The sequence below is a fragment of the Pleurodeles waltl genome, chromosome 8, assembly GCF_031143425.1.
Source record: "Pleurodeles waltl isolate 20211129_DDA chromosome 8, aPleWal1.hap1.20221129, whole genome shotgun sequence".
NCBI lineage: Eukaryota > Metazoa > Chordata > Amphibia > Caudata > Salamandridae > Pleurodeles > Pleurodeles waltl.
The window spans coordinates 354,449,582-354,462,098 of record NC_090447.1 but is presented as its reverse complement, the minus strand read 5'-3'; positions in this window follow the sequence as shown (position 1 = coordinate 354,462,098).

Sequence of the window (12,517 nt, the reverse complement as noted above, 5' to 3'; positions counted from 1 at the left end):
AAAGCGCTTTAGTGCTCTAGGGCCAAGTGAGCGCTACCAAAAAAACACACTAAATAAACAGCCTAAGGATGCCACCCCACCCCTCCCCGCCCCACCCCCAAGATCAGAAATACATATAACCAGTTTGTACAAAGTGGATTCACGCTCGTACACGCTTGCCCAATGTTGCCATAGAGCCAAGAGAAAGTCGACAGGGAGAGCTGAGGCACTTGGTATCATGTGATATTTTCTAAATTGCTCATGATAGCACCTGTTCAGGTAGAAAATAACCTTTCCATAAAACACCGCATTCGTTATTGTGAACGAGTATACTTCTGGGAATTTCCCACACCTGTTTAACAGTCAGCAGCTTTTGTCTGACAACTTAAGATATCATGAGGAAAGGCATCCCAGAATAGCTGTGTAAAAAAAGGACTAAGAACGACGTAAACACCTCCTGCTTTGGGTACATTTCCCAATGGAGACAGAGTTGACTGAGGTACTTTAACGAAAAAGTCCCCGGGGTCCGCCGTCTTTACCTCATGCTGGCTACGATGCAATTCCTTCGCCTCATGGGATAATGTTCCTCGCCGCAGTCCTTGCAAACGCTGGAGAATGCGCAGACGAAGTGCCGCGATTTACCGGGAATAATCGGGCACAGTACGTGTGGTTCTCAGAATACAGTCTAATCACCCACCAGGATATTTAGGGCCGTATTTATACTTTTTGATGCTAAACTGCGCTAACGCAGTTTAGCGTCAAAAAGTTTAGCGCCGGCTAACGCCATTCTGAAGCACCATGCGGGCGCCGTATTTATTGAATGGCGTTAGCCGGCGCTAGCAGACCGGCGCTGCCTGGTGTGCGTGGAAAAAAACCACGTACACCAGGCAGCGCCGGCGTTGGGGAAAATGGCGTTAGGGTGTCTTAAAAATGGTGCAAGTCAGGTTGATGCTAAAAAATCGCCTCCACCCGATTTGCGCCATTTTTAACGACGCCCAGACGCCATTTACATGACTCCTGTCTTAGTAAAGACAGGAGTCATGCCCCCTTGCCCAATGGCCATGCCCAGGGGACTTATGTCCCCTGGGCATGGTCATTGGGCATTGTGGCATGTAGGGGGGCACAAATCAGGCCCCCCTATGCCAAAAAAAATATATAAAAAAAAAACAAATTTATACTTACCTGAACTTACCTGAATGTCCCTGGGGTGGGTCCCTCCATCCTTGGGTGTCCTCCTGGGGTGGGCAAGGGTGGCAGGGGGGGTCCCTGGGGGCAGGGGAGGGCACCTCTGGGCTCATTCTGAGCCCACAGGTCCCTTAACGCCTGCCCTGACCCAGGTGTTAAAAAGAGGCGCAAATGCGGGGTTTTTTGACCCGACCACTCCCGGGCGTGATTTTTGCCCGGGAGTATAAATACCACGCATTTGCGTCGCAGTCATTTTTTTGGACGGGAACGCCTACCTTGCATCTCATTAACGCAAGGAAGGCGTTCACGCAAAAAAATGACGCTCTTTACTCATACTTTGGCGCTAGACGCGTCTAACGCCAAAGTATAAATATGGCGTTAGTTTTGCGCCGAATTTGAGTCGAAAAAAACGACGCAAATTTGGCGCAAACGGAGTATAAATATGCCCCTAACAATCATTTCTATAATGCCGACGTATAGCTCTGTTTTAGTTATGGTAAGCATACATTCAGAGAGGCGTGCTTACTAATGTGCCGGCTTGCTCTTTAAGAGGTGCCAGTGGGCTACAGGCAGGGCGGAGCAGCGGGTTGTAACTTCTGGTACATATTGGCTGGTTGTCACTCCCTCAGAAAGGCATTTTCCTAGCAAGAGAATGGCCTCGCAATAACTGAAGGCCTCTTTGAAAGAGGCGTCTGCCAAGCTCCCACAAAACTGGGGCCCAGATTTAAAAGGGCCTGGCGCCTCCTTGCGCCACATCAGCGTCATCTAGGGCCGTATTTATACTTTTTGACGCTAAACTGCGCTAACGCAGTTTAGCGTCAAAAAGTTTAGCGCCGGCTAACGCCATTCTGAAGCGCCATGCGGGCGCCGTATTTATTGAATGCCGTTAGCCGGCGCTAGCAGACCGGCGCTGCCTGGTGTGCGTGGAAAAAAACACGTACACCAGGCAGCGCCTGCGTTGGGGAAAATGGCGTTAGGGCGTCTTAAAAATGGTGCAAGTCAGGTTGACGCTAAAAAATCGCCTCCACCCGATTTGCGCCATTTTTAACGACGCCCAGACGCCATTTACATGACTCCTGTCTTAGTAAAGACAGGAGTCATGCCCCCTTGCCCAATGGCCATGCCCAGGGGACTTATGTCCCCTGGGCATGGTCATTGGGCATTGTGGCATGTAGGGGGGCAGAAATCAGGCCCCCCTATGCCAAAAAAAATATATAAAAAAAAACAAATTTATACTTACCTGAACTTACCTGAATGTCCCTGGGGTGGGTCCCTCCATCCTTGGGTGTCCTCCTGGGGTGGGCAAGGGTGGCAGGGGGGGTCCCTGGGGGCAGGGGAGGGCACCTCTGGGCTCATTCTGAGCCCACAGGTCCCTTAAAGCCTGCCCTGACCCAGGCGTTAAAAAGAGGCGCAAATGCGGGGTTTTTTGACCCGACCACTCACGGGCGTGATTTTTGCCCGGGAGTATAAATACGACGCATTTGCGTCGCAGTCATTTTTTTGGACGGGAACGCCTACCTTGCATCTCATTAACGCAAGGAAGGCGTTCACGCAAAAAAATGACGCTCTTTACTCATACTTTGGCGCTAGACGCGTCTAACGCCAAAGTATAAATATGGCGTTAGTTTTGCGCCGAATTTGCGTCGAAAAAAACGACGCAAATTTGGCGCAAACGGAGTATAAATATGCCTCTTAATGTGGCCCAACGAGGCCAAAATCGCTGAGCCAGATTTACAACGTGGTGCAATGCATGCATTGCACCACTTTGTAACCCCTTGTGCCACTTTATGCCTGTGCCAGGCATAATGTATGCAAGGGGGGGCCTCCCCACTTTAGGGGGAGCCGAAAAAAATGGCGCAAAGAAATCTAAAAGATTTCTTTTGTGCCACTTTTTGCGGCACTTTTAATGCCTGCTCAGAGGAGGCATTAAAAGGGGGCACACCATTATTTATAATGGGCCCCTATGTACTGTTCAGGGTTAGTGGCAACATTTTTGCGCTAACCCTGAACAGTACATCAAAAGCGTAAAAAATGTTGATGCTATTGCCCCCTACCCTACGCCATTGTGACCTATATTTTAAATACAGTGCACACATGGTGGCGGTAGAGGGCGCCAAGGGGGGCAAGAAAAGTGGGGCTGCGCTGGGTGCAGTGCCACTTTTCTTAGATCTGCCCTTAGGTCTCAAAATTCTATGCTCTGTGTTGCATTGAAGGATGTAGTGAGCCATCCGGCCACTAACACACATTGTATTCATCTGCACCCAGAGGGCCGGGCGTGGCCCGAAGGTTTAAATAAATGGACTGTAACCCCTCAGGCTTGGGTTCGTATCACCATAATACGTGCATGTCATATTTCATGTTGTCTGCGTCTGGAGGCCTAAGTGAGGCCTAGGTTTACAGAGCCCCAGTCACTGCACTGGTGAAGAGGCAGGGCACCCCCCCAGACGTGCATGAAGTGAAAGAGAGTACCTTCCTCTCCAGTGAGTCATCTTGTGTGCTGATGAGGAAAGCAGAGTCGTGTAGCCAGCTGTTGCTGGCAGCATCATCAGATGACTAGCACAGTCTCCCCCAGTGGCCTGTGCGGTGGCTTGTGCATGCTGCTGACCACTGGCAGGACTGACCCCCAATCAAGTTACGTGGCTGCGACTTCACCAACTGCACGAGCAGAGAAGCAATGGATTGCAAGGTGCATCCAGGTACTCGCACAAGTGCTAACAGAGGAACTCAGGCTGGGACTCGAGCGCACCCCACCAGCAAGCATGTGGCGTGCGATTGGCAGCCCCTGCAGACAGGACTGAGCTACGAATGGCTCCATCAGTGCATACAGGTGGAAAAGGAGCTCGTTAGCGGCACAAGGTGTTTTACTCCGTGTCCACATTCTAAAACCACAGAAGAAAAGTGAGTGCCTGCAGTTTGGTGCTCAGAAACAGTGAGGATCTGTAAAAGTGCTGGGAAACAGTAGGGGAAAACTGACAAGAACAAAAAAAAAAAAACGACCACTTTTTATGCAAGCAATAAACGAAGAAAGATAAAAGGGGAGCAGAAAGACACAAAAAGAGCTGGGGAGGTTGGAAGGAAACTGTGCAGATAGTCACCTTGAAAAAAATAACAAATATAATAAGCATAAGCAAACCGATAGTAACATACTATGTCAGCGTCATCTCAAGAAGCAGCTGCTCCAGAGCAAGAGCAGTGATTGCATGCTCCAGCCAAAACATTACAGCCTAGCTGACCCTGCGACGGCTGTGCCAAGATGGCACCAGTGGATGCCAGTGGACGCCTGCAGCATTATTTTTGCACAACGCATGAAATGGATGGAGCTGTGAAAAGGTTTACGATGCTGCATATGGGAGGTGGTGAACTGTACAAGTTATTTGAACATTTGCCCAACACGAGAGCTGATGATGATTTCGATTCGGCAGAAGCCGCCCTCAGCAGGCATTTTGGTCCCCAGCTCAACACAGGTTATGAACGATTCAAACTCCGACAAGCTCACCAGAGAGAAGGGGAGTCAGTTGACATGTTCTTTGCACAGCTATGGAAATTGGTGAGTACTTGCACGGGGAGCGACAAGCAAGATGAGATTAGAGCACAATTAATACAAGGCTGGCGCTCGTCCATGCTCCACAATCTGATCTTGAGGCAGCCTGGCATCATGCTAGATGACCTCTCGTCTTGGTCCAGTCTCACGAGCTAGCAGACATGCAGACAGGAGAAATGGAATCTGCTCTTGCCTGCAGCTCGTCTAATTCAAGTTGAATATGGTAAAAGATAAAGAGGGGCACGTAGGTGCAATACAAAGATTACCCAGGAGACCACGCAAAACCTCAGGTGCCAAAGCAAGCGAGCCAGTGTGTGCCAACTGTGGATTGGCCCATCACCCACCATGAGGATGCCTGACACAAGAAAAACCTTGGCTCAAATGTGGGTGTCAAAATCATTTTGCAAAAGTATGTTGCAGCTCCACTGTGAGATCAAACACAGGCACAAAAGGAAGGAAGGGTGTAAACATTTGGCAGTTGTCCTTGGAGGAAGGAGAAGAAAGCCAATCACAAACAAACAATACCCAAATGAGTCGACATGAAGAGGATGACGACCATGAAGAAGTGTTTACCATATTCTTCACAGGGTGTAACAATCAGAGGCGAAGACCTCCTTCTATGTGCCAAGTGGATGCTGGTGGAGTTCAGATTACAGTGCTTATTGACGCAGGAGCATCTGTCAATGTCATTGACTCAAAGCATTTCCTCAAGCTGGATGCTAAGCCTAAAATCATCCTATCAAAGGCTAAGATCTACACATATGGGGGAATGGACCCCATTCCGTTGCAAGGGGTCATAGAGGTAAAAGTAGCTAACAGAGACACGAAAACAAGTGCCAAGTTTCATGTGACCAAAGACAACACTGGAACGCTGTTGGACTCTCACATGGCAGAGGACTTGGGCCTAGTGTTTTTTGTGAAGCAGATTCACCAATCTTATGCTGAAGACATCCTTTCAGATTTTCCCAAACTGCTCGAAGGATTGGGGTGTTGGGAGGGTATCCAAGTCACGCTCCACATTGATCCGTCCAGCAGCGCTGCGCCACAGTAGACTGCCATTCCCTCTTCGCTCTTTAGTGGGAAAGAGCTTTAACACCTTGAACATGCAGGAGTCATAGAGAAAGCGGCCGGTCCCACTCCATGGGTGTCCCGTAGGTAATCGTCCATAAGCCCAAACAGCCCAGCATAATAAGATTATGGCGGTCATTCCGACCCTGGCGGTCATTGACCGCCAGGGCCGAGGACCGCGGGAGCACCGCCAACAGGCTGGCGGTGCTCCCAAGGGCATTCTGACCGCGGCGGTACAGCCGCGGTCAGAAACGGAAAACCGGCGGTCTCCCGCTGGTTTTCCGCTGCCCTGAGGAATCCTCCATGGCGGCGCAGCTTGCTGCGCCGCCATGGGGATTCCGACCCCCTCAACGCCATCCTGTTCCTGGCGGTCGTGACCGCCAGGAACAGGATGGCGGTGAGGGGTGTCCTGGGGCCCCTGGGGGCCCCTGCAGTGCCCATGCCAATGGCATGGGCACTGCAGGGGCCCCCGTAAGAGGGCCCCTAAAAGATTTTCAGTGTCTGCATTGCAGACACTGAAAATCGCGACGGGTGCTACTGCACCCGTCGCACCCTTCCCACTCCGCCGGCTCCATTCGGAGCCGGCTTCCTCGTGGGAAAGGGTTTCCCGCTGGGCTGGCGGGCGGCCTTCTGGCGGTCGCCCGCCAGCCCAGCGGGAAACACAGAATAACCGCGGCGGTCTTCTGACCGCGTAGCGGTATTCTGTTGGGGGAACTTTGGCGGGCGGCCTCCCCAACAAGGCTATTCGTAGGAAGAGACACACCACCCCCAACCATTGATGAAAGTGGCTGATATGAATGGGGCCAATGATTCGCTAAAACTGACCTAAATTCAGGATTTCACCAACTGATGCTGGAGGAGTCCAATAAATATATCACAACATTCTCTACGCGTGTAGGACTGGGAAGGTTCAAGTGTCTAAGCTTTGGAGAGTAGTCAGCGGCGGACATTTTTCAGTACGCTAAACAGCGGCCCTTTGGGTTAGTGGGAGTAATCAATGTGAGTGACAACATCTTGATTTTCCCCCACACTTTTGAAGGAAATCACGTCCAGCTGAGGGCCATGTTGCCGCGGCCGATGGATCATGGACTGACTCTTCACCACCAAAAGTGACCATTCTACTCTAATGAGGTGGAATTTTTTGGGTACAGATTATCCAAAGTGGGTCTGCAAGTGGACCCACAGAAGGTTGAAGCCATCAGGACAGCAGCAATTCCCTGAAATCTCTCAGAGATTAGCAGTTTCTTGGGGATGGTTAACTACTGCAGAAGGTTTATTACCAATTTGGCAACCCTGTCCAGTCCCCTATGGGCCCTAACAAAGAAGGACGTTCAGTGGGAATGCAGCGCCAAAGCTGTGCAAGCATTCAGAAACATAAAGAAGGCACTCCTTCATGATGCCACCATGGCTTACTTCAGCCCGCTGAAAAGAACAGAACTTATTGTAGACACCAGCCCATTGCGACTAGGAACAAATCTACTGCAACTGAAAGGGACAGAGGAGTGGATACCTTTTGCCTCAGTAGAAACTCGATATGCACAAATTTACAGAGAGGAGCTAGCCATTAGATGTGCCCGCAAACACTTCCATTTATATCTCTGTGGTCACAGTTTCAAGAAGTAACAGACCACAAACCATTAGTACTGCTCTTTGGAGGCACAGTGCGAAATCGACCTTCGAGAATTGAAAGGTGGGCTGTGCAGCTGCCGTAATACTCATTCGATCCAACTTACCAGCCAGGGGTGAACAATCACTCCATCCCCTGGCGGCTGATCCCAGAAAACAGCATGAAGATGACCTGGGAGCCGAGAGTTTTCTCAGAATGGTCACAGAAATAGCATGCCCCTGTGCATTGTCCTTGGAGGAAATAGTTGAAACAACCAAGTTGGATGCTTCCCTCATGCGAGCGAAGGAAGCGCTAAAGAAGCATCAATAGAGGGATTTCTTGGATGGCCTCCATGGTATGACAGAGGAAAAGCATAAAGCTAAAACGCAGCTGTGGAGGTGCTGACATGAGTTGAGTGAGAGTGAAGAAGGACTCCTACTACGGGTCATGAGATCATCATCCCTCGAAACCTCTAGGCCCGTATGGTGCAACTGCCTCACCAGGGGCATCAAGGCATGGCCAAAATGAAAGCACGCCTCCATAATAAGGTGTGGTTCCTGGGTATGGACCGAATGGTTGAAGAAAGAGTGAAGAGTTGTAATTCCTGAATTCTCACAAGCGGCAAACCTCCTGTGGTCCCTGTCATCACTGAAAGCCCATGTACCAAACCATGGTCATGGGTGAACATGGACTTTGGAGGTTTTCCTGGCACCTGGATCACATTAGTGGCCATTGACACTCATACAAAGTTCCTGGATGTTGAAGTTGTGTTATCCACTGTGTTCAAGTGTGCAAAGGCAGCACTGGATAAGATCTTTGCGTTGTTGGGGTTGCCCAATAAAATAAAAATGGTCAACGCCGTCATTCCTTGGGCAGGAATTCTGAGAGTATCTACATCACCTCAATATCTGACACTGAAGGATAGCTCCTCAATGTCCCCAGGCACACAGGAAGGTGGAAAGATTTATGAGAGCGTTTAACAAAGCACTACGGATTGGAGTTAAACAGGAGGAAGAACTTGAAAGTTGTTTACATCCATTCCTGAGCGTATATCATCCCCTCACAGCGCTGCAGGACGTGCCCAGAGTGACTTTCTAATGAGAAGGCCTACTAGAGATCCAGTGCCAGCTGGGCCCAAGTGGGAGCCAGCGAGCATGAACTCAACAGTGGCCCAGGTAACGAGGACAACAAACAATGAAAGAGCGAGCCAAGATCAAATGGAGTGGAACCAGACCCTCAAGTGGGCGACCAAGTCATCATCAAAGACCGCCACCGAGGGTGGAAATTTTGCACACCGTTCAAGAAAAAGACATGGGACATAGTCAAAGTGCAAGGGACTAAGATCATGGCAAAGAAAGGAGGTGTGGAGGTGTTGAGAAATGTGTTGTGGTTTAAGAAAATCCCTGGGGGAAGGTGCAGAGTCAGAGAAGAAGTGACATATGAGCAGGCTGTAGTTGCCTTTGAGAATGGTCATGGAGACAACAGAGGGCGCCTATCGATGCCAACCAGACCTTAGTAGGTCCTGAAACATTGCCAACACTGAACAGTGAATGTCAACTGCCTATCAACAGAGAAAAACACAGCTGTGGCCATCCTTACCAATTGAGATCCAATTCCTGACCTAACCATAGACTAAGAGACTTTGGGGGTTATTCCAACTTTGGAGGAAGTGGTAATCCGTCCCAAAAGTGACGGTAAAGTGACGGATATGCCACCAGCCGTATTACGAGTCCATTATATCCTATGGAACTCGTAATACGGCTGGTGGTAAATCCGTCACATTTGGGACGGATTACCACCTCCTCCAAAGTTGGAATAACCCCCTTTGTTTATTTTTACAACTTTGGAGGAGGTGTTAATCCGTCCCAAAAGTGACGGTAAAGTGACGGACATACCACCAGCCGTATTACGAGTCCATTATATCCTATGGAACTCGTAATACGGCTGGTGGTATATCCGTCACTTTACCGTCACTTTTGGGACGGATTAACACCTCCTCCAAAGTTGTAATAACCCCCTTTGTTTGCTGAACACCCATATATGGTGGACTCTTTTTTTGTTTTATTCTTCTTTCTTTTAAAGGTTATAAGGGATGTAGTGAGCCACCCAGATACTAACATACATTGTATACATCTGCACCCGAAGGCCTGGGCGCAGCCCAAGGTCTGAATAAATGGGCTGTAGCCGCTCGGTGCTAAGGCTCATATCACCCTAACATGTACAAGTCTCATTTTGTGTCGTCTGCGTCTGGAGGGCTGAGTGAGGCCTAGGTTTACAGAGCCACAGTCACTACAAAGTGGACAGACAGTAGTTATGCTGGAGTCTTTATCTCAGCTTCCTTCATCGTTCCAGTCACACCCAAAACCCTGCTCCACCACCTGTTTGGCAACATTTTATTCATTTAACAGCATCTCTGACTTATGCGTGTTACCGAGCCTTCTCCAGTTAACCTCTTTCCTTTTCTGGTGTATACACAGAGCACCTCTACCCCTTTGGCAAAGTAGCTGCTTTGTAGCAGCCTATTTATTTTAAATCTCCCCTACCTGTAACCCAAACCATCCAGGTAAATCCCCACCCCTTCCCCTGCCTCATTAACGGTAATAAAAGACCTACAGGGTTATTTATGACCATCAGCAAAGTACTATCTTTTGGGTTTGCCAGCTACCCATGCAGGCGGGGGTGCAACAGATACAAAACAAGCACTATCATGCATATAGGTGGCCGTGGGCCAGTCTGCTGATCCTTTCTCCCCAGGCAGGGGAGAAAGGTCAATTTGACAGAGGGACAGTTTCTGACGAACACTGGGATGGGTAGCTGGAGGGGGTCTGGGAGTGGAGGAAGAGGAGGTGGTTGTAGGAGGTGTCACTTTAGGTGTTTTGGGTGCAGGTGCAGGTACTGGAGGCTGTCGTGAGGTGGATGGATGTTGGGTGAGTGATTGCCGGCGTTTGTGTACTTTGGGAGGGGGCGTCACAGACACATTGGGAGAGGACACAGGGGACGTGTAAATGGCAGTGGAGGTGGTGAGTGCAGGTGAGCGGCTTGTGGAGCTGGGTGTCCTGGTGCGAGTCCTAGTGCCTGTAGATGTGGTGCATGCAGGTGTGTGTGTAGACAAGACTGGGAGGGAGGAGGGAGAAGAGGAGGAGGGGGACACAGTGGAGACAGTGGATGTTGCTGTGTCTGTATGTGGGTGAGGCTTGCGTGAGTGCCTGTGGTGTGTGTGGTGCCTATGTTTGCTTGAGCTACTTGTGTGTGTTGACTTGTGTGCATGCTGGTCTGTAGGTGTGCTTGGGATGGGCTGGGGTACAGGAGATTGGGTCTGGGTGGAGGAAGTTGGAGGGGGAGGCTAGACACAGGGACAATGGCTGCCATCAGTGCTGAGGCCAGAGATTGCAGGGTTCGCTGAAGGACAGCCTGACCAGAATGAATGCCCTCCAGGAATGCATTACCGTGTTGCAACTCCCTTTCTACACCCTGGATGGCATTCACAATGGTAGACTGCCCAACAGTGAGTGACCTGAGGAGGTCAATGGCCTCCTCACTGAGGGCAGCAGGGGTGACTGGGGCAGGGCCTGAGGTGCCTGGGGCGAAGGTGATGCCCACCCTCCTGGGTGAGCGGGCACGGGGCGAACACTGAGGGGCTGCTGGGAGGGCGGTGCTGGTAGGGGGGGTGGCGGCTGTACCTGTAGAAGTGGGGCGCACAGGTGGTGGCGCCACCACAGTGGAGCTCACATCGGCGGACGAGTCCGTGTCGCTGGTTGGTGATCCGGTGGCCGACGTGAAGCTCCCCTCGCCTTCCGTCCCACTGGTGCATTCAGAGTCTGTGGTGTGGCCCTCCATGGCCATGTGGGATGCAGCTCCCTCGTGCTCCGGTGCCACTGTACCTCCGCCTGATGATGCTGATGGACAAAAGGACAGGGAGAGCAGGAAAAGGGGGGGAGACAGGACAAAGAGAGTTTTAGTGCATGTCATGCCGCTACCGTTGGCGGACAAGACAGACACAGCAGCGCCCTGCATTACGCCGTTCTCCTGACCTCTGCACATGCAATTTCTGGGACATGGCCTACATGGCAATGGTGGGAATCTGCGCACATGGATGCCACAGGGGCAACTATACCTCAACTTGGCACTCTGCTGAGGTGGGGTTGAGTGCCACATGGCCTACATAACGGAGGGGCCTTGCCTACCTAACTCGCCCTGGCCTAGGGACACCCACAGCCCACCTCCCCCACCCAGACCCCCTCCAGCTACCCATCCCAGTGTTCGTCAGAAACTGTCCCTCTGTCAAATTGACCTTTTTGCCCCCCCCCCCCAATTCATCAGTCCCGTCGTAGCGCCTCAGCCAAAAATCCTCCAGTACCAGTGGTGCGTGTTCCAGGTTTTTGGAGTGCACCGGCCACCAGGGCAGGCAGTAGGACCCGGAGCCAAGGCAGTGGCAGCCCACCCCCTGTAAAGGCTCTGAAAATGGAGAGTGGACGACGGGACCGTCTTAAGACTCCTGGTGGGACAACAAGTAACATGGGATCGAAGGCGATTGGTGAGTCAGCTGTAACTCCAACAAAGGTGGGGAAGGTCCAGAGGAAGTCTGCCCAGCCTGTTGTGAGTGTCACGGCAGAGAAGTGCGCCATCATATCCGGCGGTCCAGACACAACCGCCAGCACCATCGTCACTGGTCCAGAGACCACCGCCAGAGTCACAGCCCAGGAGGGCCCAAGTATCGTCACAGGTCAGGGGATCACCGCCGGAGTCATTGCCCAGGAGGGCACAAGTATTGTCACTGGTCCAGAGACCACCGCCGGAGTCACAGCCCAGGAGGGCACAAGTATCGTCACTGGTCCGGAGACCACCGCCAGAGTCACAGCCCAGGAGGGCACAAGTATCGTCACTGGTCCGGAGACCACCGCCAGAGTCACACCCCAGGAGGGCACAAGTATCGTCACTGGTACGGAGACCACCGCCAGAGTCACAGCCCAGGAGGGCACAAGTATCGTCACTGGTCCGGAGACCACCGCCAGAGTCACAGCCCAGGAGGGCCCAAGTATCGTCACTGGTCAGGAGACCACCGCCAGAGTCACAGCCCAGGAGGGCCCAAGTATCGTCACAGGTCAGGAGACCACCGCCAGAGTCACAGCCCAGGAGGG